Source organism: Erinaceus europaeus, chromosome 1, assembly GCF_950295315.1.
Source record: "Erinaceus europaeus chromosome 1, mEriEur2.1, whole genome shotgun sequence".
Classification (NCBI taxonomy): domain Eukaryota; kingdom Metazoa; phylum Chordata; class Mammalia; order Eulipotyphla; family Erinaceidae; genus Erinaceus; species Erinaceus europaeus.
Genome location: NC_080162.1, coordinates 65110177 through 65135566, shown reverse-complemented (window position 1 = coordinate 65135566; position 25390 = coordinate 65110177). Strand labels below are relative to the sequence as shown.

The following is a 25390-nucleotide window of genomic DNA, read 5'->3' as shown; positions in this document are numbered from 1 at the left end:
TTCTAGCAACTCTGTCCTAAGAGACCTCATGATGAGTTTCAAAGCAAACTACTCACTGATTCAGACAACAAACTGAATATGCACTGAATACTTCCTATGTACTTGATATTTGGCTAACATCAAGGAAATTAAGGTAACAGTACAATGTGCTTTCTACAACTGATATGTGCAGTATTTTAAATATGTCAATTTGTTGGTCTGCTTCTAAATTCTGCTTCTAAGACCCCTTCTGTTTCATTGGTTTGGTCCCCCCTGCTTGGCACTGTGTTCTATTTACATAACCACTGTTAACTAAGCACCCCCCTGCCTCCGGGACATTGGTTTAATCCTCACTGGTTTGCACTTTTTCCTTCTCCCCGCCCCCTATACTACGTACTTCCTTTTGCCTGACTCTTCCGCCTCAGGAGAGATGCAGGACAGAACTGTGTTTTGATTAGAAGAGATTAGATTGTTGAACCACATCTCCGCTTGTCTATAAAGAGATATTGCTTCCCAGCTCAGCCATGAGTCCCTGGTCGTCTCTCCCGCCCGCGAAGCTAGCATGACATATCAATTAGATTAAGTTTATAAGTAATTTTGTCCATACTCTTTTTGGTTTGCCAAGACTTACCTAGAGAGTTGATTTACATATTCCTTTTTATTTCTTCCCCCAATTCTATCAGCTTTTGCTTGTAATTACTGAGGTTATATTATTTGGCACATAACTATTAAGAAGTAAGTATAGAGAAAAGAGAGAGGCAAGCTGGGAGTATGGATCGACCTGTCAGCATCCATGTTCATCGGGGAAGCAATTACAGAAGCCAGATCTTCAACATTCTGCACCCCATAGTGATCCTGGGTCCATACTCCCAGAGAGTTAAAGAATGGGAAAGCTATCAGGAGAGGGGATGGGATATGGAGTTCTGGTGGTGGGAATTGTGTGGAGTTGTACCCCTCTTATCCTATGGTTTTGTCAGTGTTTCATTTTTATAAATAAAATAAAAAAAATAAAGTGGCAAACAAAAAAAGGTATATCCAGCCCTAGGGCTCTCTCCCACAGGTGAGCAGGTATGCAAGTCCTGAGAAGCTTGCTTGCTCTAAAGAACCCTCTTTCACAGAGCACAGAAGAAGAAACATCTTCCAATCAGGTTCCCTTTTGGCTTTATTTTTCTGCATTTGTCACCACCTGTAAGTTTTACTTGTTATATTAAGCTGCATTAAATGACCTTTTTTTTTAAAAGAATTTTAACTGATAGAATAACTTACAATTTTAAGAAATATATATATATATATATATATATGTTTATATCTAAAAATGTCTCTTGTCATAAAATCTACTTTAGTCTTATATAAACGTAGCCACAGAAGCTTTTTATTTTTTCATAGTCGAGCTTTTTTAGTATTGCACCTTCAACCCAGATGTCATTTTATTTAATGTAAATCACGTGAAAGCAGCATACAGTAATTTCTTTGTTTAACTCAGTCTTACAATTTCTAGGCTTAAAAAATTTTTTTTGGTCATTTTTGAGGGCTTTGCCATTTCAGGTTGACTTTTTCAGAGAGGAAGGTGGAGACAGGAAAAGATAGCATAGCATTACAGCTTCCCTCAGTACAGCGGGGGCTGGACTCACAGGTGAGTTGCACATATGGCAAGCCAGTTCCACTACCTACATTAACTATACTGCTGTCCCTAAATTTATAGTCTTTAATGAAGTGTTTAATCCTTTTCCACTTAATATAAACTGAGTAATATCAATTTTCTTACTCACAAAGGTCTCCCCACATGTCCTATGATCCTTTTTCCTTGATTATTTTTTAAACAATCAAGTATTTACTATCATTTTTTCTTTCTCTATTGATCCTCTTCTTATTATTTTTGTCACTGATTAGTTTCCCAGAGACATCAACACAATCCTTACTTTTTTGACACAATCATAAGATATTTAAATATTAGTAATTTACCACTTTCTGTTCAATATAAATGCTTTAATATGTGCACACTTCATTTATTTCATGTTATTTTCAATATTTCAAGTATTTTATACTTTTGCACAGATTTGTCTTAGGTATTAATAGGTATTATTATTTTTTATAGTTACAATTCACTTCCATTTAGCCTCTTTTTTCCTTTCTCCATGTCTGTGTTTCTCTGTGACATCATTTTCACTCTGCCTAAAATTCACTTTTTAGTGCAGGTCTCCTAGTTGAAAATATTTTATTTTCTTAATTCTATTAATGTTCACTTTCATTTTAATAGAACATCTTAAATTTCCTTTCAGATCTATGTATATATCTATGTATATATCATTCTACTATTTATTGGTTTTTATGATTTCTGTCAAAAGTCAGAAGAGATAAAATGCTTTGAGGATGGTATGGTTGTAAATATTTCTATCAAAGGTCATTTGTTAGTACTACTTTGGTTCTTTTGAAAGCAACTTACTCTCTTTAATTAAGTTTACTTGTTTTCCAAAAGTGGTGGCAGGATATGAATAGAATATTTACCAAATTAAGAGATCCATGTTACTACATAACATACACACATACACATAAAGGGAGAGGGAGAGAGAGAGAGAGAGAGAGAGAGAGAGAGGTGGAACAACACCAAAATAATAATAATAAAACACCTTTAGATTTGATGGTCGAAACAAGACTGCTAGAGGGGAATGGGAAAACAGCTTAATGGAGGAATACTGCTACTTTGCTGATGTGTGTAGTAACACACATTTGAAGAAGTATACAACTTAATTCTTAAAGCATACATCCTTGAAAACTATATATATATATATATATGTATATATATATATATACATATATATATATATATTCTCAGACACACATACATCCCTTCTTGAAAAAAAATGGTCTTCGTTTCTGCAAAAGGTAGAATATGAACTTTTCCATCTAAAGCAACTAAGCTTAACCTCTTTTTATTAAAGAAGACAGAACTTGAGAGGTTTGGAAGATGAAGAGAAGGGAAGATGACATTCTGAGCTTCATGTTCCCTCAAGGCATTTACTGACAGGACAGTTCCAGATTCCCAGACTCAAAATTCATGCCCAAAGTACTAGCAAAAGACACATTACACCTTGAGTCCTCTCTGCAAATACCTTCTACAAATACTTTCTACAAATGTATCTCTTTTCTCTACCCTCATCAGAAAGCTAATGACCAAATTGATTCAATTCATCCATATAGAGTGTTTCTTCAAACAGGCTTTAATATATTTAAGCTTCTTACTTGAAGTATCAAATTTGCCCCCTTTTCCACCAAACAGGTAGATGATTTTCTTATGACTTCAAACTGACTGTAAGAATAATCTAATGGCAATTTGGGGATCCTTGGGGGTTTGAACATACCTGCCATCTAAGTTGACTTTCTTTATTCCTTTTCTTGGGATCCTTATTAGTCATAACCTCTCAGAGTCTATAGGCACACTCCCTTCATGCAGAAGGGACATAGTATGGTCCTGACACTAGCCTAATCTTAGTCCAAGTCTTTCTTTGCTTTTCCATACACTAGTCCCATACTATAAGTGCTTTGAAGTACACCGGATGCCTGTTCTGCATTTTCTAGTTAAGAATTTAAATTCTTATCAACTCAGCTTTTTCTTTTTCATCTGACAGTGACGTTATATATTTCTTCAAGCCTCTAAAGCTCATACAATAAAGTGCTAACCTTCAATGGCTCAGTTTTTGGAAAATAACATTATTATAGATGCAATTAATTAAAATGTGGTTATTGGGACTGGGCAGTGGGTGCTTTTGCTGTAGTTCTCTGCAGGTGTTTCTCTTTCTTCCTTCCTTCCTTCCTTTCTTTCTTTCTTTTTCTCTTCCTTCTCTTTCCATTTATCTCAAAAAGGAAGGAGAAAATGCCATAGCATTCTGTCCACCACACAGCAAGAACTCAATAAATACCAACAGTTAATACTATCGCTACTACTATTAATTTACTGAACATTTCATTTATGATCATTTTGAAGGACAGGTCCATTTTGCCTATATTGTTTTCATCCCTGTCCTCAAAGTTGCTGATTTAAAAATATTTTATTCTGGAACGACCTTTGTGATTAGCAGTGTTAAAGAATGCATCAAGCAATATTAATCAATCCTTTACACATCCTTTGTTTGAGTTACTGAACCTTGAGTTGTTTTGATGAATCTTATTACCACAGCTTTTAAATAATCTCCAAATTGGCTAGAAACATTTTCAGCTCTTTAGTAACAGAGTGAAGAACTTTATATGGCATCAGTAGGAAGGAGCCAAGACTTCAATGTGACAAGTAAGAATGCCACACATGCTTATTTATTCTGACAAACTAGTCTCTTTTTTTTTTTTTTGGTGCATCAGAAGTTGACCCACATGGACCACAGGTTCTGACTCTCTTGGTAACTGGTGTCAGGGTGATTTTGCGGCCAGTAGGACATAGGAGAAGATGCCATAAGTGTAGGAGATAGGTTAAGATACTCATCACCTGATCTCACTCACAGGCAGAAGTTGAAAAACAAGATCAGAAGAGAAAATACTAAGAAGAACTTGGAATGAAGTTGGTTTATTGCACTACAGTAAAAGACCCTGGGGTCGGGGTTGGGGTGGCTCAGGTCCTAGAACATGATGGCAGAGGACCTAGTGGGGTTGTACTGTTATGTGGAAAACTGGGAAATGTTATGCATGTACAAACTATTGTATTTACTGTCGACTGTAAAACATTAATCCACTAATAAAGAAAAAAATAAAAATAAATACAACATTAAAAATAAAAAGACACTCATCACCATCTTCTGTTGACTTCCTTAGCCCTGTCCACATCCATAGATATCACTCACATCAACTTTTTTTTTTTTTTATTTCAACTATCTGGAGTGGATTCTCATTCTTATTTGTATACTGACTGCTGCACTGCATTCCTGAGGTTCAGGGTTTCTCCTGAAGCAGATTCTGAGACAAGGACTGAATTCACGCTTACTTTGGAAGAACTGGGACCACTGTTAGGAAGGGAGGAGCTTGATATGGAGAGGGAAGGTGGCTAACTAAGAGTGAGCTTGTTAAGGGTCAGTAGGTGGCTCCATGGTAGTAGTACATGCTTTGTAAGCCTGAGGCCTTGGTTTCAATCTTAGCACCACATAGGGTGGAGCAGTGCCCTACTCTTTTTTTATCTTTCATGAAAAAAAATCAGTTTAAAAAAGTGAGCTAGTTAATCAGTAAACATGGTGTAGGAATGAGACTTAAGTTTGCTAGGGAGCTAAAAAAAAGTTGTAAAACATGCACCTCTTAAAAAAAATGAAGGTACTTCTCATCTTCAGGTTGAAGCAGCTGTCCCTTCAGTGAGACCATCGGTGACCCCCCAGTAGTAACTGGGGATATCAATTCAGTGGAACTACCAGCCTATCTTGTCCTCAAACTGCATATCTTTATTCAGCAAATGCAAACGTTCAATGTACATAGGGGGTGTTCAGAGACCAGCCACTGCACACATCAGGACTAGCTATTTTTCCTTATCATACTGCCAAGGCTCAGTCTAGAGAAGTTTTGCCCTGCCTCTGAGATATTATCAAATGACACTCTTATCTGTTGTTTATCATTTCCCATCTCACTTTTGAAATATTTCTCTTCCCCACACAATTCCTTGTGCTTTTCTCTACTGGATTTTATTCTGATACTTCTAATTCTACCAATTCATTTTGAATTCCAGTTTTCTGTTACATATTGAAATATTACTTTGCACAAGTCTCATCATTTAGGGGCTATTTTTGGTATTCACAGAAGCAGCCTTTCCACTGTTATCAAGTTTTTCAAAAGCCTGGTGCGAAACATAAATATGTGATTAATTTCAAACTCTGCAAAATGTGGTTACAGTTACAGCCAGACACATTTTGGGGTCACTAAATTGGGTATACTTATCCCTTCAATCAACACTTATACTGTGTCCACCATACACTGGACACTGAACAGACACTGAAGCATAAAATAGGGTCTTTGTCCTCACAAGCAATCAGACAGATAACTGGAGTGTGACAAGTACTTAGATGAAGAGAAGCCTAGGAAGTGTGTGTTTGTGTGTGTGATTATCCATTCCAGAACTGAAGAATGGAACAAAAAGGTCTCTCAGCCGAGATGGTAGAGGGGGTGAATTGGGGCTGCAGGGGTGTGGGGTGGGCATAGAAACTGGGATAAAGATGTCCAAATAGTCAGACAGAAACCAAGGTGAGAAAGAAGTTGGTGCCTTGGGGGTGGGGATGGGGGTGGGGAGGTAGTGGAGTGGAATATCCTAAATATAGGTGGAGCAAAGCCCTGGAAGAAACCGAGAATAAGAAATAAGTAAAGATGCAGACTTAGCAGAAGGCAGAGTTTCCTGTATCTCCTTCCAAACCAAACTTCTGAAAGTCCCATTAAGAACCAAAGTGAAGGGGTCGGACGGTAGCACAGTGGGTTAAGCGCACATGGTGTGAAGTCAGAAGTCAGTCAAGGACTGGTGCAAGAATCTTGGGAGGCCCTGGCTCCCCACCTGCAGCGGGGTTGCTTCACAAGCGGTGAAACAGATCTGCAGGTGGCTATCTTTCTCTCTCCTTTTCTATCTTCCTCTTCTCTCTCCATTTCTCTCTGTCCTCTCCAACAATGATGACAGCAATAACAACAACAATAATAACCACAACAATGATAAAACAACAAGGGCAACAAAAGGGGAAAAAAATAGCCTCCATGTTCTATCCTATATAATATAGGATAGAACATGGCAAAAATAAGTGTTACCTAAATTAATTATTTATTTTTACTGTCACCAGGGTTATCTCTCAGAGTCAGTGCCTGTACATTGAATCCACCACATCAGGCAGTCATTTTTACCTCTTTTTTTTTTTTCTTTTATTTTTCCTTATTTGGTAGGACAGAGAGAAATTGAGGGGGGAGGGGGAGGTAGAGTGGGAAAAAGAAAAAGAGACATCTGTAGCATTTGCTTCTCTGCACATTAAGCTTTCCTCTGGCAAGTGGGGACTAGGGGTTTGTACCTGGTTCACTGCGCATGGTAACCTGTGTGCTCAACTTGGTACATCTTTGTCTGGTTCCTATCATCTAAATTTTATGGTTTTTAATTTTGTTATTATCTTTACTTATGTATTGGATAGGTAGAAACCATCAGACATCGAGAGGGAATCGGGAGATAGAAAGGGAGAGGGTCTATGGCCATACCACCCTGAACACGCCCAATCTCATCTGATCTCAGAAGCTAAGCAGGGTCAGGCCTGGTTAGTACCTGAATGGGAGAGAGGGAGAGAGACAGAGAAACACCTGCAACACTGCTTTACCACTTACAAAGCTTTCCCCCTGCAGGTGGGGACCCCTGGCTTGAATTTGGGTCCTTGTACATTGTGTTGTTATCTAAATTTTAAGTAGGTTTATTTTATTTATTGCATTTATTTTTAAATTTTATTTATTCCCTTTTGTTGCCCTTGTTGTTTTATTGTTGTAGTTATTATTGTTGTTGTTATTGATGTTGTTGTTGGATAGAACAACGACAGAGAGAAATGGAGAGAGGACAGGAAGACAGAGAGGGGGAAAGACAGACACCTGCAGACCTGCTTCACGGCCTGTTAAGCAACTCCCCTGAAGGTGGGGAGCTGGGGGCTAGAAGTGGGATCCTTCTGCCAGTCCTTGCACTTTGTGCCATGTGTGCTTAATCCGCTGCACTACCGCCAAAATCACTTTTTTTTTCTTTTTTTCTTTTTAGGCAAAGTGATGATTACCAAATGTTGAGAGAGCTCCTAAGGACAAAGCATATCTGTACCAGAGAAGATTCATTCTTATCACTGGGGGTGTGGTCATGATGTGGGCTCTGTCCCAACACCGTCACTGTACATCTGAATCCTTAGAAAATGGTTTCTACAGACTAATAACTTCATTTACATCCAAGTGATAATTCAAATTGTAATTAAGGTCTGTAGTTGAATATTTCTCTCCTCAGGTATAGCTTCATTTGTTTTCTAAGTCAGGACTTCCTGACTTCACTGTTCTGAAAACACCCTTCCCTTTCAGAAGTCGTGGGAGGTTCTGCCTGCCACCTTCCTGGCTTCAAACTAGACTTTAGCAAGAAGGAGAGACTTAGGATGCAGGGTAAACCTACCAGTCCATTGCTTCCTTTCATTCTGTGGCCAGCCTAATTATCTACTCAGCCAAATATCAATGAGCCATAATCAGTGTTACAATGAGATTCAATAGCCAATGAACACTCGATTGATTTCAAGCAGGTTCTTAACTGTTTCTCCTCCCTTTGTGTCTATATTGGGTAACCTAACGATCTCTTGAGTTCCCTAACCTCCCCCTGCAACTTCAGCAAAGCAGAAATTACTCCTTTTTCCAGCCTTCATGCTTGAAGCACTTAATGATATAAGCAAAGGGCATACTGCAAATTGGCTTAGAGAAAGCTATCTTTGGTAATCAAAAGTAGATTGTCTTCATCCAGAATTACTTTTTTTAAATCCCTGGATCCCATAATTGTTACTTTGAGGTTTAAAGTGCACTGGAATTTAGAGTGACTAGAACAGTTTAATAGTCAAATATCTCTTGTGTATCTCTGAATTCATGTGTGGACACATATTTGCATATTTTAAAATTTTTATTTATTATTAGCTAGAGACCGAGACAGAGAGAAGTTAAGAGAGGAGGGGGGACAGAGACAGAGAGAGCCAGAAAGACATCTGCAGCACTGCTTCACCACTCATGAAGCTTTCCCCCTGCAGGTGGGGACCAGGGGCTTGAACTCAGGTACTTGTGCATTTAACCAGGTGTACCACCTGGCCCTACATATTTATAATCACATACGGAAACAAAAACTAGAACATATCTAAGGTTCTAGACTATTTATATGGCCACACAATTTCCAGAGTGGTCTGTGAAGAGGTCAGGAAAACCTTACAGGAAGTGTTATATTCAGATACCCAAAGGGAAAAAATAATTTGAGGGCAAGATGCTGTACTCTTGATTTAAGACAAAAAAAAGTACATCAAACCCCATCCTCAAAAAACTGTTCCCTGCAGAGCTGGGAGGACTCATGCATGTATGCATGAGGTCCTAGGTTTGATCCTTTGCAATCTATAAAAACAAGGGAGTCAAAACCAAATAGAATATTATAAATGATGAGGTGGTACTCCAGTCTCCCTCATTAAAAAAAATCAAATAAATAAACTGTCATCTCTGTCCAGTGAGTCAATTGCAAGTAGCATGTAAACAGCTGGTTACTTAGAGCTAATAAATGACTCATTTAGGCCAGTAATAGAAAAATTGTCAGTAACTGCCCACCCCCCCCCAGTAAGAAAGACAAAAGACACCTTTAGTTCTAGGAAGAGGAATCAATGAGGCAGCCAGATTCCCATGGAGGGAATGCTAATAATGGCTCAACAGCTAAAACTTTTTAAATTAATGTTATGAGAGGGAGAGATAAAGAGAAAGAGACCAGAGCACCTCTGCTCTGACATGCATTATACTAGGGATTGAACTCTGGATCTCACGTATGTAGGACCCTGTGATCTACCCACAGAGCCACCTCCCTGGCTGTAATGATTCAACATCTAAAACAGTACATCTGTGGCTTACTTGTGGCAGCTTAGTACCGTGAACTGTTAATCCCTCCAAGTAAATAAAATTATTGTTATTATTTTGAAAGATCTTTATTTTAAGTGGTGCTCTGGCAGCTAGGGAGGTCGCTCAGTGGACTCATTAGGAAGAGTGCATGATTTACAAATGTAGGGCTATGGATTTGATCCCTAACATAAAACAAAACTCTTTAATGTCTGCTTCTCTTCCATTCAGAAAATTAAAAAAACAAAGATCTGAAGCATAGTATGTCAAGGAGAAATTGACTTGACATTTTTATTGTGTGAGAGAAAACCGGAGCACTGTACAGCTCTAGCAATAAGGTGAAGTGATTAAGCCTATGGATGTGTGACCTCAGATATGTAAGCTCTGTACTCCAACAGACTGAGCTACTCCCCTATTTTTTTTAATTTACTAAAGGAGAAAGTCTATGTAGAGACTAATTAGGAGTATTTTTACTCCTAGGAGTAATTCTAGAAGTATTTTTTATATTGAGAATTTTGACTATTTTATCTCCATCTTCCTCTCTATATCCATTCTGTCTTTTTTTTTAATTTTTCTTTTGCACAGGGTTATCACTGGGGCTCTATGCTTAAACTATTTTATTGTTCCCAGTGGTTTTTTTTTTTTTTTTTCCTCCTCCAGGGTTATTGCTGGGTTCAGTGCCTGCACCATGAATCCACCGCTCCTGGAGGCCATTCCCCCCCCCCTTTTGTTGCCCTTGTTGTAGCTTCGTTGTTGTGGTTATTATTATTGCCCTTGTTGACGCAATTCGTTGTTGGATAGGATAGAGAGAAATGGAGAGAGGAGGGGAAGACAGAGAAGGGGAGAGAAAGATAGACACCTGCAGACCTGCTTCACCGCCTGTGAAGCGACTCCCCTGCAGGTGGGGAGCCGGGGGGGTTATTTTTTATAGAGCTTGAGAGTCAGAAAGATGGAGAGACAAAGAAAAGTAGAGGCACCTACAGAACTGTTGCAACACTCCTGAAGATTTCCCTCTGCAACTAGGGAGCAGGGTGTTAAGTCTGAGTTCTTGGCATAAGTAATGTGAGTGTTATAGCTGTGCATCACTGGTGCATCCAGCCCCTTCTCTCTCTTTATTACTATTTTTATTTTCTCCTATCTCTTTCTCATGTGTCTATGTCTGAATTTCTCTCTCTCTCTTACACACATATGCACTTCAATGTGTAATCTTAATAAAGCAAAGAACAATAATTAGTCATTTCTAACTCAAAGAGGTATATGACATAATAATTTAGTGGAAATTTATCAGTAATGTAGCCTTCCAAAGTAATCATGCATAGGTTACATGTAACTACATTTCAATCATACATTTATATAAATATAAATACAATTATGTTTGAGCAAATGAGTTGTGAGTCTATAAATTTCTGTTTATTGGGGCCGGGTGATGGCACACCTACTTGAGCACACATTACAATGTGCAAGGACCTGGGTTCAAGCCCCTGGTCCCCACCTGCAGGTGAAAAAAACTTCACAAATGGTGGAGGGCTGTAGATGTTTCTCAGTCACTTTCCCTCTCATCTCCTTCTTTCTCTCAATTTCTGGCCATTTCTATCTAGCAAATGAATAAAGACAATAAAAAATTTTAAAAACCATTTAAATTTTTGCTTATTAATATTTTACAAAAATATGGATTAAGAGCAAATTTCTATTGGTAAAGAATATACTGGGACAATCATAAAGGGTGTTGAATAAGTTGCATTGGCCAAATTATATTTTCTGAAATTATGCCTCTTTACAATTTATTATTTCAATTAATTTCAAATAACTAGATGCCAGTTACATGAATTTGTGATAACATACTATTCAAATATCACAATATGCAAATTACTTTAAGAGGGGTGGGTGTCATGGAGATTTGACCTTGTATTTCTTTTTTATTAAAATATGCATTTTACTGACACAGATCATATCTATAGGCACACAGATCATAACAGTAATGTTTATAGTGAATTTTCATATAGGGCACACATTCTGCAAACCATATTTCAGACAAAGGGGCAAAGTACTGGAAAATTAACTTAATGCATGTCTAGGTCACCAACTCCACCAAAGATACATATCTTAATTTTAAATTAAGTTTAGGAGGTATCTCAACAGTAGAGCAAAGTTACTGACCGTGAAGTCTGGGTTTTGACTCTTAAGTACTGCATATGCTTCAATGATGCACTGGTTCATTATCTCTGTTTTTCTCTTTGTCTTTCTCTTTCCCTCCCCCTTCTTTTTCATGAAGCACTTAATCTTTAAATGAATAAATGCATTTACTAAAAGCTACATAACAAATAAAAATATCAAATGAATCCAGAAAATAATCTCAATTTGTAAGTATACTAGCAAATTAGGTGACTTAACAAAGGAAATAAAAGATATGTACATAAGAAACTATGAACTATTGTTAAAATAGTAGAAAGCAAAGGAAATAGAAGCTATTCCATGCTCATAAATTGGTAGACTTAACATCAAATGACCATCCTTCCCAATGAATTATATAGATTCAAATGAAATTCCTATAGAAATTCCAATGATATTCCTTAAGGAAATGTTATTTTGTAATCAACAACCTCACTGAGAAATGGGGGGAAGACATGGGCATACTTTTACCCAGAGAAGAGGTCCAATGGGATAAAAGGTATCTGAAAAAGTATTCAAAGTCATGAATGATCAAGAAAATACAAATAAAAACAAGGAGATACCACTTTACACTTGTGAGAACGTTATACATTACAAAGACAGAAAAACCAACTATTAGAGAAGCCGTATGAGGAAAGGAACTCCCCAACATTACTGGTGAAAATGAAAATTGGTTGCCCTATGGAAAACAGTTCATCAGAACACCAGAAATGGACCTACATTATGACCCAGTAATCCCTCTCCTAGGGATATACCCAAGGGAAGCAGACACCTATCAGAAGTGACCTATGCACACCTACGCTCATAACAGCACAGTTTGTAATAGTCCAAACTTGGAAGCAATTCAGATTCCCAGTGAAAGTTAAGTGGCTAAGAAAGTAGTGCTGCATATACACAAAGGAATGCTATACAGCCATTAAAATGATGAAGCCATCTCTTTTACAATGTCTTGATTAGAACTCAAAGGTATCATGCTGAGTAGGATAAGCCAGAAAGAGAAGAACCGATAACAAATGATTTAACTTATAGGTAGAAATTAAGAAACAAATTAAGAAAGGACAGTAAGGAACAACATAAGGTGAAACATGGAGTGGGTGTGGTATATTGTACCAAAGCAAAGGACTTGGGGTAGGGTCAGGTGGTGGCATACCCAGTTGAGTGTACAATACAATATACAAGGACCCAGGTTCAAGCCCCCAGTCTGCAGTTGCAGGGGGGAAAACTTTGTGAGTGGTGAAGCAGTACTGCAGGTGTCTCTCTTTCTCTCTCTCTCTCTATCTCCCCCTACACTCTCGATTTCTGGCTGTCTCCATCCAATAAATAAAGATTAAAAAATAAGAAAAAAAGGACTTGGGGAAGTAGAGAAATAGATGGGATAAAGATACTAGGGTCCTGTATGAGGGGGTGGGCTAGGTTGTAGAGCAAATATACTCCAGACATCTATCAAGGGAGATAAGAGGCTGTGTTTATGACAACAACTGTACTGTAAACTATTAACACACACACACACACACACACACACACACACACACACACACACACACATATATATATATGACTGCAACAAACCCTAAAACTGCCAAAGCAACTCTGGAAAAAGGAAAATAATGGAGGACTTGTGGTCCCTGGGTTCAAGTAATTATAATAATTAAAACAGTATAATATTGGAACAAAAGTACAGAAACAGATTAATGGAATAGAATTGAGAGCCTAGAAATAAAAGCCCAATATACACAGACAGTTAATCTATGACAAAATATCTAAAAACACAAAATGTGAAAAAAAAAAGTTTCTTCAACAAATGGGAAAACTGGATACAGATTTGCAAAAGAATGAAAATGGATCATCATCTCACATCATAAACTAAAGTTAACCCAAAATAGATCAAAGATTTGGAGGTAAGATCTAAAGACATAAAATACATTGAAAAAGTAGGCAAAACATTATTGTCTTCAGAGTTGTGTTCAGAGACTAAACTTCAACAGCAAGGAAAAGAAAGTAAAAATAAATATGTGGTTACATCGTATTCACAACTTCTGTACAGCAAAGGAAACTCATCAAAACAAAACCAAACAACAACAATAACAAAAACCTACTGAAATACGCACACAACGTACAGCAGGTGAAGGGCCAATAGCCAAGTTAAAAAAAAAAAAAAACTCACTACATTTAGTAACAAAAATAAATGATTCCATCTAAAATCAGGGGAAAAACTAAGCAGATGCTTCACCAAAGAGAATAAACAAGAGAATTAACAGGTAACTGAAAAAAAAATAATGATCATCACTTATTATGAAGGGATTGTAAATAAAGACAACACTGAGATACCATCTCTCACTTGCTTGAATGGCATAAATTAAAAATTCTAAAAACAACAAATACTGCTGAGAATGTGGCTAAAAGTTGACGCTTACCTACTATTATTAGGAATGTATACTAGGATAGACCCTATGGTGATTTCTTTAAAAAAAAAAAAAAGATATGCCATTTGATCCGGAAATTCTTCTCCAGAGTCAGGCAGTAGCACAGCGGGTTAAGTGCAGGTGGCACAAAGCGCAAGGACCAGATCAAGAATCCCAGTTTGAGCCCCCCCTGCTCCCCAACTGCATGGGAGTCACTTCACAAGTGGTGAAGCAGGTCTGCAGGTGTCTATCTTTCTCTCCCTCTCTCTGTCTTATCCTCCTCTCTCCATTTCTCTCTGTCCTATCCAACAACAGCAACAATAAGAGTAACTACAACAATAAAACAACAAAGGCAACAAAAGGGAATAAATAAATAAATAAATAAAAAACAGAAATTCCCCTCCAGAGTATATATCCAGAGAATACAAAGCAATTTGAAAAGACATATGCACACTGGTGTTCAATGTAGCACTATCTACAATATCCAAGATCTGGAAATAACCAAACCAGAAATTACCAAAGCATCCAAAAACAGATGAGTGGGTAAGGAAGTTATGGTATATATCACTATGGGATACTTCATTACTTTAAGAAAAGATGAAATAAAATCTTGCCTTTTTCTGCATTTTGGACAGAGCTGGAGGAAATAACACTAAATGAAACAAGTCAAAAGGAGAAAGACAAATACCAAATGTTTTCACTAATATGTGGGGTGTTAGGAAACAAGGCAAGGGAATAAACAGGAAGAAACATGCATAAATTTTTGGCCAGTGCCTGTAAATCAGAGTTCACTAAAGGGAGAGACAGGATTATGTGCAAGGAGAGGGAGAGAGTTGTAGGGGAGAAGGGATACAATGCCCTGTAGTGGAGGGAAAGGTCACATCGGTGGGAAAGGTGGGCTAGCATCGGTGGGAAAGGTGGGCTAGCATGGAGGTAAGATCTAAAGACATAAAATACATTGAAAAAGTAGGCAAAACATTATTGTCTTCAGAGTTGTGTTCAGAGACTAAACTTCAACAGCAAGGAAAAGAAAGTAAAAATAAATATGTGGTTACATCGTATTCACAACTTCCAGTTGTAATTGGAACCAAGGACCAGTGTAAGGATCCCAGTTTGAGCCCCCGGCTCCCCACCTGCAGGTCTGCAGGTGTCTATCTTTCTCTCCCCGTCTCTATCTTCCCCTCCTCTCTTCATTTCTCTCTGTCCTATCCAACAACAACGACATCAATAATAACTACAACAAAAGGGAATAAATATTTAAAAAATAACATTAGGTTGTCAGAAATGTCATGACACATCTTTTTTCTTTTTTTTTTTTTTGCAGAAAATATGTCATAGAGAAATGTATTATGACTTTTCCAACAACCCAATATATTTAATATACAAAATTCAAAATAATTTAATTTCTTCTTTTTTTTCCCCCTAAGATGGGTAGAGACAGACAAAAGCACTGAAACTTCCTTCAGTGTGGTAGAGGCTAGGCTCAAACCTGGGTCACACAGATGGCAAAGACATGCAGTATCCAAGTAAGCTATTGTGTCAGCCAGAAATATTTTCATTTCAACATGTATAACAAGTCACATTTCCAGAGCTCAATAGTTACATTTGGTTAGTGGCTATCATACTGGTAGCTAAGCTACTGACAGTTATATGAATGTAAAAACCTTTGTATTACAATGTATACATCTATAGATCAGCCAATTTTTGTTTATCTTAAAGCCACATTATCTAAACACATGCATTCTCATACTATTTTCTTCTTTATAAGTAGCATCCCTCTCTTTTTTTTTAATTTTTTTTTTATTTAAGAAAGGATTAATTAACAAAACCATAGGGTAGGAGGGGTACAACTCCACACAATTCCTACCACCCAATCTCCATATCCCACCCCCTCCCCCGATAGCTTTCCCATTCTCTAGCCCTCTGGGAGCATGGACCCAGGGTCATTGAGGGTTGCAGAAGGTAGAAGGTCTGGCTTCTGTAATTGCTTCCCCACTGAACATGGGCGTTGACTGGTCGGTCCATGCTCCCAGTCTGCCTCTCTCTTTCCCTAGTAGGGTGTGTCTCTGGGGAAGCTGAGCTCCAGGACACATTGGTGGGGTCTTCAATCCAGGGAAGCCTGGTTAGCATCCTGATGGCATCTGGAACCTGGTGATTGAAAAGAGAGTTAACATACGAAGCCAAACAAACTGTTGAGCAATCATGGAACCAAAGCTTGGAATAGTGGAGAGGAAGTGTTAGGGGGGTACTCACTGCAAACTCTAGTACTTCTGCTTTCAGGTATATATTTTGCAGTAGTTTATGGATATGTGTGAACATAAGCTCTCTCTCACAGAAACTGGTGTATATCTAGGTTTTGGGACTTTGTTAGAAAGTGAACCACCTGAGATGAAATTAGAGTGTACTATAAAAGGAAAGGTCTCACCTGAGTAATGAAGCTGAAGGGTTGTCATTCCACACGTGAAGTCTCTGGACACAGTCTGAGGTGAAGCATGTTGAGGTGGCAATCGTTGCGTGGTTAGGTTGTGGTCGGCGGATGTAATATTATTTGATATGGATTGGGAGAGGCATACGGGAAAGTGGGCCCTATTCAAGGGTTCTAGGACTGGGGGAAGTAGGGGCTCTATAGTGGAGATGTGAGGTTCCTGCTGTCTTAGGGTTCAAAAAGATAATTGATAGTTATTGTTATCATCACATTATTTGGTAATTGGGTTAATTCTACATTCCACTCTAAACTTTCTGAATCTGAATCTCAAAGGGCAGGTCTAACAATCTTTGTTTGTTAATTTGATGTGTGCTCTAGCACCCTGGGGGAAATCAGGGTGATTTCTGTTTTATATAGTGAACTCTGTATTTCATTATACTTCTACTGTCTTATCTAAAACAAAAGCATTGGGGGTGGTGTGGGGGGGTGTATGTAACCTGATAATCTGGTTATCAGCTCATATGCCAAAGGAGATCTCTTCTGGCATGACAAATGGTTTGCTCCTCTCTGTGACAGACATGTGGGAGAAGGATTCTTTCCTGATTGCTGATAATTCCCAACAGTCACAGGCATCTATTAAATTTTCAGTAGCAAAGACTTGGTCCCATATAGTAATAATTAGAGCAAGGAAACTGCATTGTAGAGAAAAGCAAAGAGCTACTTTTCCCTTATTTGTTCTATACAAATAAAGTAAATATATGAAGAGGGGTTAGAACCTATTTTTAAAAATGTCCTTTTTCTTGTCTTGGGCCTTGAAAGATGCAGTTTTATTCATTTGTCTTCAGAGACTAGGAGCTTTCTTTTCTTAACATATTATTTATTCATTTGGGGTACAGAGAGAAGTTAAGTTGGAAGGGGTCGTGGGGTGGAGAGAGACCTGCAGCATTGCTCACAGCTTGTAAAGCTTTGCCCCTGCAGGTAGGGACCAAGGGCTTGAATCTGGGACCTTGTGCACTGAACTGTGTGTGCTCAGTCAGAGGCACCACCAACAGGCTCCATGACTGGGTGATTTCATAGTGTTTCTCACGGTGACATCCTTCATTTCAGTACAGTTTCAGACACCTTTTAAATCCTCAAAAAATGCTTGTTGAGAATGAATATATGTCCTTTATGTCTCAAATTCTGGCTCAAGAATATTAGTTAACTCAGTTTCTGGTGTCCACTTATGCTACCATGAACTGAATTGAATGATCCTGTTATCTACTTCTCAAGTAGTATTCTCTGTCTTTTCAAAAATACTTACCACTCTTTAAACATTTATTTAGGGAATATGCAGATTTTATGGCACCTTATTAAAACATATTTGAATGTAAACTATTATGGGTAAGAATTTTGTTTGGTTCATTGCTGAATCTCTAGCATTTAGAACATTGCCTAATATATTATAGATGCTCAATCAATAATCACTGTAAGAATAGATTTTATTCTTTGAAAACTTCTTCATACCCTTTTTATATTCCCTTCAAGCAAGACACAAGCATAGAAAACTGTTGTGTGAGTGTGAGTGTGTGTGTGTGTGTGTGTGTGTGTGTGTGTGTGTGTGTGTGTGTATGGTTGTTCTGATTGCCTACAAAGCCTCAACTTTGTTTTATCCACATCTACTGAGATACTTTGACTCTTCGTCCAGTTAAAAGTTTTCCTCTCCCAGAAAGGTCAAGGTTATCTGAGTCTTGGTAATCATATCTAAGTTTCCAAATGCCTACCTACTCTATTCAATATAGTATTGCTAATATAATGACTTTCATTTATTCTATTTGCATTCTTGCATTTTGTAACTTTATCTTTCTCTATAGACTTCACCTTTCTGATGGTCAGAACTACACTTAGTTTAATTATATTGAAAGCTCTTCCTCATATTGACTTTCGTGCTTTGCATGTAGTAGACATAATTATGACTTGACTTAAAAGGGTAGATCTCAATATTTTTATCCCAGAATAGTCTTAGTTTATTACTTTTATTATGACATAATTATCATCCTTTTTGTTTGGAATAAATCTTAGTTTGAACACATTATGTATTCTTCCAACATGGCTGATATTGATACAATAAAACATTGGACATAAAGTGTTTCTAAGTTCTTGATGATTGCTATTAGTTTGAGAACTGTTTGGTGAATCTTAAACATGAAATTCCTTTGCTGGTTACTATATTTGAATTTTTTTTGAAAGAGGCTGAGTAGAAAGGGATGAAAAAATACCACAGTACTGAACCTTTCTTCAATGTGGTGGGAGTTGAGCTCAAATCTGAGTTAAGCACTTGGAAAAGCAGTGCACTAAGTGAACAGTTTCACTGGCCCTATATTTGAATTAGTGGAAGAAGAAAAAATTATATACTCTGGCAAACTGGTTAGCACTATATGTATTGATTAGAGTCCATTCTGAGGAAAAGGAAAAAGTGGCAAAAACCCATAGCTACAAGTTTTTATTTGGTACATTTTATAGTCTTTCACAGATGGTTTACTTTGATATGTACATACTCTTCTTGAGATTAAGGTGGAAGATATCAATATATCTATTTTAGAGAAGAAAAGGAAAGAAAAACTAGACTAAATACAATGTTTATTATAATTTTAAGTTTTCTGGGGTTTTTTTTTCTATTGAAATACCTCTTCCTTACCTATCCTTCTATGTATAAAAACATTCACTTCCCTCTCTAGTATAAATCACATTAGTTGCTATACTCAAAGTGTACTTCCTTCAAGGAACGTTTACAAACATAATGTTTGGAATGCTTTTTGAGGCACAGGGGTAACAGTGATCATATGTTCTATTCACTTTCCACTTATTTTTCTTGCCTCCAGGCTTATTGCTGGGACTTGGTAGCTGCACCACGAATCCACTGCTCCTGGAGGCTATTTTTTTTTTTCCCTTTTGCTGCCTCTGTTATTTTATCATTGTTGTGGTTATTATTGTTGTTGTTATTAATGTTCTTGTTGTTGGATAGGAAAGAGAGAAATGGAGAGGGGAGGGGATACAGAGAAGGGGAAAGAAAGAGAGACACCTGCAGATTTGCTTCCCCACCCATGAAGTGACCCTCTACCCCACAGGTGGGGAGCCAGGGGCTCAAACCTAGATCCTTATGCTTTTTAAAGGTGCTTCTCACTTTCTTTCATAACAAACCTATAAAAAAGACAGACCAGCTGCCATAAATACATATCACAAATTTCACCCAGATCTTGAATGACCACATTTCACAACATATAAGCAATAATCTGCAGTGAACAACTACAATTTACATGTGTTTGAAACACATAGCTTGTCCCAACTCAAGGACATATTTTGCACATATAACGCAGAAATCTCAATCGTTTTTAGGCATGAACTACTTCTCATACTGTGGCTTAGACCACTATCATTATACTTCTACAAACAAAAAGAATCTCTGATGTGTGTGTGTGTGTGTGTGCGCGCGCGTGTGTATAGCTTTAGTTGGCACAGTGCCCAAAAATATTTTAAGTTTGCCTAAGAATAAAATTCTCAAGGGAAAAAAAAAGGTAGTAAAAGCAAGACAGAAAAGTTATTTTCTTTTATACAAAATAATCAGATTTCCATGCAGTTAAAACTACTTTTTGGAAACTCATCAAACTCAAGTTATGTGTTGTTTTCTTGGATTTGCATGTGCCTTCAGGCTAAATTGAGTATATAGCTTGCCTACAAACAACATTTTGATTTCCTTAACATTTGCATTTTTGTTTGTTATTTGTTCTTAGTAAACAAATGTTTCAAAAATGGCACTTCTAAAATTAGAAAAATTCAGCTTTCAGGCTTCCCTAAAAACACTGAAATATGAGCCCTAAGCCACACTCCCATAGAGGAACAGAACAGAGAAAAGTCGGGGGCCACTACATTTAGAAAGGCAAAAGTTCCCTGTTTCCATAGTTCTCACCACCATCCATTAGGTCTCACACTGATCTCTGGAGGCATGGGGCCCTGCTCCACTTGATGACCTGTCAAGATCACTTATATTTCTTTCATGTAGAATGCTGGGATTAGGTAATTCCAAAAACAAGAGTGTTCTGGATATATAAAAATCACATTTTATATATCAAACTCTGAAGTACAAGAACTTCTTTCTAAAAAGTACTATACATTAACACCTTTCCATAAAATAGCCAAACTACAAGAAGCTTTGAAATATGTTGAATTAGTGAATTAAACGCATAAGTCACCAGCCAGCTGAGTTTACTTCTGCCCTAGAGAGAACACATTCAGGATATACACCCACAGACTCAATCTTCTGATCAGCATCTGTTAACCATGTGAGCCGGATGGATATTTGACAAGGATGAGAAAAACAGTCCCTCAGATTTATTTCAATTAAATACTTCCTGGACAAAACTCAATCCCATTATGACTGGTGCACTGGGCAGTTGCTAACTGTATTCAGTCATTGTCATGCTGCCAAAGACATTAGTAGGGAGCCAGCATTATTCCATATTGGGTGCATGTAGTCTAGATAATTGGAAGGTCCCTTATGCTAAGCTAGAAGTGTATCCTGGAAACATCTTTTAAATGATAGATTTTTCTAGTCTCACTGGATAGCTAAGAAAATATCTGAGCATACCCTGGCTCCACCAACAGAGAAATAAAATCAGAGAACCTATATATAACAAACTAATGAAAAAGAGAGGGTAGTTCTAAAGGAACCTAGCAATAATGGAAACCAGATCATAGGCCTTTCAAAAGCAAAGCAGACTGAGAGATGGAAACTGCGAGAGAACTTTAAAAAGAAGACTACAGCTGTCCTTGACTACTAAGGAAGCAAAGCTATACTCCCTATAGGAAAACATTGCAATTGTCAGTCCACAGTTTTCTTCTTTTTTTTTTTTTTTAACTTTTTAAAAAAGTCCATTAGTTATTAATTTTTATTATGGGATACAGACAGAGAGAAATTGAGAGGGGAGAGTCGTCCAATTATCTAGAATACATGCTATCAAAATGAAGCAATGTTGATAACTTTGAACTCCTAACTCCTCTTAAATGCTTTTAGGAGACTGGAGGATTCCCTCGTCCTTTTGCAGAACAGCATAACCCGATTTTATCTGTGGTTGTACAAGGGTACTGTCTCATACAGGTGCCTCATAAGATGATTCTGACTCTCTGTAGTGTTTCTTTCTGCCACCCCTCATTTGCCTCCAAGCTGATAATTAGATTATAATTTCAGGAAAATATTATGGCTATTCTCTAGGAAGTAATCATGTACCCACAGAAAAATTGAAGTACATGGCTACTATGTGTAACCAAATCAATGAACCCCAATGAGAGTGGGCATTGAGTATATGGGGGACAGAGCTGGAACAGAGACATAGTGGCACTGACTCACAACTTAAGATTCAGTCTTTGTTAAGAATACTTGAAGCTGGTCCTGATAGTTTTTCTTGGATGGTTCTTTGAACTCTGTAAATTCTGATGGTCTATAGCAAAGAAGGAGAGAAAATTCCCCAACTTCTCTGAAACAGTCTTGACAAAGAATCAAATGAACATTGTTCACCCAAATACATGAATCCCAGGTACTTCCGTTTTTCCAGGATTCTAAGTTTAAAATAGGAGACCTTGCAAAACAATGTATGTAGTCTCCTTTGCAGCTCTTCCCACTATATAGTTAGATTTTGGACCAGGGTTTCATTAATTCTGACATCTAATAGATAGAGAGAAATCTCCCTTTAAAGCTCAATGCCAAAGAGGTATTCTTTGGCATTGAGAACACACCTTTAACTGGTACCAAGCTTCATTTAGTCTGATATTTCCTTATGGCATGTCTATGTAGTCACTACTACACAAACTATATAATCATCAATGCAAGTCACAGTTACTAGATATCCCAAAACTTGACCCTCTCCACTTAAACCTGTTTCATTGTAACTTGGGGAATATACAATCTTAAATAATTTGTTAAGTACTTTAAAAATGACCTGTGATCCCACTGCAAGTCAGTGTACATTTTCCATCCAATTTAACACCAAAAAATGTGGTCCCTATTGCTTTCAGACAGGCCAGCCATTCAATTTTAAAATCCTATCTAGAGAGTGTCTTTCTATATGAAGTTATTTTAGTTTATTTTTTCTAAAAAACTGACCCTGAGGCAAGTGTTAAAATTGCAGGCTCTAATTAGAATAAGCAATCCTAAGGTAAGAGAAAGGAAATCATGCAAGACAGAATATGAAACAAGGCAGGCTAAATATTACTATTCTGAGTATTGCCTTTCCATGGACCATGAAGGGACACAGCCAATGTTCAACAAATAGACCTGCTAAGTGACAAAGGACACCTCTATAACCCACCCAAAGATATGTCTACAAAATCTTTGGATGCTCACCTTTTTTGTTTTTCACAACTGGAAGATACTATTAGCATCTAGCAGGTAGAAGCAAACTTGTGTAGTTGGAAACATCAGCCCTCTCTTTTGTACTTTTATCATTTGTCTTTATTACAATCTTACAAGTGTATACCTAATAGATTGTATTGCTCAACTCTATATAATTGCTAACTGATGCTATTTTCTGATGACCAAAGTCCTTCATATGGCCTAAGGCAAAGGAAGAGAGGGTGCCTATAGTTCTCAAGATAGAACCATTAAAAAAGCTTTGAGTAGGGGCTGGGCAGTGACTCATCCAGTTGAGCATACACATTGCTATGTGCAAGGATCAGGATTCAAACTCCCAGTCACCAACTGCTTCAGAATGGTGAAGCAGCAGTTTAACTGTTTCTCTTTCTCTCTCCCTATCTCCCACTCTTTCTTTTTTTACCTTTGTCCTATCAAATGAAAGATGGGGGATGGGGAGGAAAAATGGCTGCCAGGAGTTGTGGATATGGATTCATTGTGCAGGGACCAAGCCCGGATTACAACTTGGGTTTGGGGCAGAGGGTTGGTGTGGGGTGGGGTGTCGGGGGGAGGCTGGGGTGGGTGGCAGTACACCTGGTTGCATATACATGTTACAATGTGCAAGGACCCAGATTCAAGCCTCTGGTCCCCACTTGCAGGGACAGGGAGGTTTCATAAGTAGTGAAGCAGTGATATTGGAATCTCTTCTTCTTTCTATCTCTATGGGTCTTGTCAATACTTATTTCTATGGTCAGGTTCCCATTCTGTCTAAAAAGCCAGTAATGTTAAATATGAGCTCTTTAAGCTTCATAAAATTTGAGGTACCTGGGAATTATTGTGTTTTGAAGACGCTGATTTTAAGTAGTTTCTTAGTTTTACTTTTCTATGTTCCATCAAGGCATAATAATAGGATATGAAAGTTCTAGTCCTGAATCCATGCTTGGCTGACCTAAGCCACTAGTTCTTAAGAAACTCAGACTCAAAGGTTTCTTATCTATAAGGGCACCCTTCACACAGGCTACTCCTCAGTGATTTGAATAGCAATGTTCTCAGAAATCAGGAACCAAGAAGGAAGAAGTAAAGGAATTGCAAAAGCAAGAAGACTGAACTCTTGAAGTGTTACAAGACAATCTGCTTTGAATATGGAATTTCAGGACAGAACTTTCTTTTTCACAATTTGACATTAATCCCCTTTAAGTTTCCAAAGTTGCAAACAGACATTTTGCATCTCATTCTGTTCTTTAAAACAGTGAAATTAATTACTGTTTGACTATTTTGTATTGAAACCTATATGCCTCACATGGAAATAATTATGCTTGGGGAGTCATAAAAATAAATGATAGTCACCTACTGTAACCTAGCAAAAGCAGATCCAAAATAAATCTTGTTATCAATATCCTGTACCAACTCACCTTCATCTTAGCTAGAAAACAGCATCTAGTTTTGCACTGTTACGAAGTCTCTTTCCCTTAGCAATAACAAATTACTATGGCCTTTTAGTGATAGAATAAACTCACTTCTTTGATAACAACTGTCCAGTGACTTCTCTTTTCATTGAAATAAATTCAATTTTCCATATCTAAAGGCTTTCTCACTTCATCTCCCACATTATGCTTCTCTAACTCTCCTCTCAAAGCAATATGGGTCTTCTTTCTGAGCCTTAAACATATCTATCCTGTCCCCAGTTCATAGCACAGGAAAAGCCTTGCTTCAAACCTTTACTCAGCTTGCTCTTTTTTTAAATTATTTAATCCCCTGTGCAAAACTTTTGAGTTACCTGTTGTGACAACCAAACTAAAGCAATCCTTTAACTTCCCATCCTTTCATTATCTTGTTTGCCAGTTTAAAAAACATTATGGTTGCCAGTTTCCCTTGCACATACTTATCCTACTATTTATTCCTTCTTTCAGGCAATATACCCCTGCTGTTTTTGTTCACTATTTGGTCTACTTTTTTGTCAAGTGCCTAGAAGACACCCAGTGAATATTGAAAAAAAAAAGTTATTTCTTTGCCTCCAGGGTTATTGCTGGAGCTCGGTGCCAGCACTATGAGAGAGCTGCAGACCTGCTTCATCATTTGTGAAGCAACCCCCTGCAGGTTGGGAACCAGGGGCTACAACCGGGATCCTTGTGTGGGTCTTTATGCTTTGGACTATGTGGGCTTAACTAAGTGTGTCATTGCCTTGCCCCCAATATTTTATTTATTAATGAGAGGGATAGGAAGAGAGAGAAAGAACCAGATATCACTCTTGTTGGTATGCATCTAGTTCTGCTTCTGTTACATTGCTTGACATTGTGGTCTATTTAAATGATCTTTCTGTTACATTGGTTTGGTCTCACCCCCCCACCTCCGGGAGATTTGGTTTAGCCCTTGCTAATTTCACGCTTCTCCCTTCTCCCCGCCCCCTACCCTACGTACTTCCTGAGTTCGACTCTGCCACGGGAGGAGAAAGATGGAGGAGCA

General features: G+C 37.8%; 1 protein-coding gene across 3 annotated transcripts in view; it reads right to left on the bottom strand.

The window, feature by feature from the left end:
* Window positions 1–25390, bottom strand: part of PAK5 (p21 (RAC1) activated kinase 5) — a 352864-nt gene that overhangs the window by 150905 nt on the left and 176569 nt on the right. The window lies entirely within an intron of this gene.